Below are 1,021 nucleotides of genomic sequence, written 5' to 3'. Positions count from 1 at the left end.
AGAAATCACTTAGCCGCCCTTAAAGATGAATATTTCTAGTGTAGTCTTCAAATAGGCAATTTGAAAACTGCCGCTAAAAATGTTTTTTTAGTGTGGCGTGTTCATTTAAAAAAAAAAGTTAAATAAAGGTTGAACCAGCCTGATCCATTATTGCAAATTTATTGCCTTTTGATGTATGAGGATCATGGATGCAGATGATGAAATATTTTTATAATGTTTTACATTTTCCATCAGTCATTTAATTAGCCTAACTTTGCCGACTTACTTGACTTAACAAAAGTTGAGAGAATAGAGTTTCAAAAAAGTCTAGACGTGACAGCTACAGCTGGAAATGGTTGAAATAAAATAAAGCACAAATTATACTCAAAATAGGCTAGCAGATTACAATTGATTAGCAGAAGCCAAGATTGCTGACGTCATCTAGGTAACAGAAAACTGGTCTGACCATCTGATTCAATCTAAATTTTTACGGTTTCAGAGTACAATTACAATCCAACAGATTGCAAGACAGCTAATAGCCTATTACTCCCTACCTGGTTAAACAATCTGGCCTTGGTCATTTGGAGTAGTCTGAATATTCTGGAAGTGGAGCAGAGTAGATATTATATGGTCAATCCCATAAATTTTAAACCCGTGTATCACAATTCACAACTCAAAACGATCTTAAAATTACCAATCTTTCCTAAGGCTGCGTTTGAAAATGATGTAAATTTTGACTGTAAATTCTGGTTCAGGGTAAATTTGTACTTTAATTTACTTTTGCCTTATATATTGACAAATGACTGATTAATGCATATTTATATTGATAATAAGATATAAAAATATATCAATAAAAAAGAAATAAATTTACATTTAAGTGAACTTTTGATAAAAAAGTATATACTTTATTAGAATTCATATTTATAACCATTACAGTTAAAAGTTTGTTTGATAAAAAGATAAATTTGTCAGTGCAAAACTAACCCAATTTTACAATTTATATGGACTGTTTTACACTCTACCTATTTGTACTTACACATAT

Source organism: Nelumbo lutea, chromosome 6 (genome assembly GCF_056320005.1).
Source record: "Nelumbo lutea isolate HS-2025 chromosome 6, American lotus-T2T, whole genome shotgun sequence".
NCBI classification, from domain to species: Eukaryota; Viridiplantae; Streptophyta; class Magnoliopsida; order Proteales; family Nelumbonaceae; genus Nelumbo; species Nelumbo lutea.
This window is presented reverse-complemented; position numbering follows the sequence as displayed.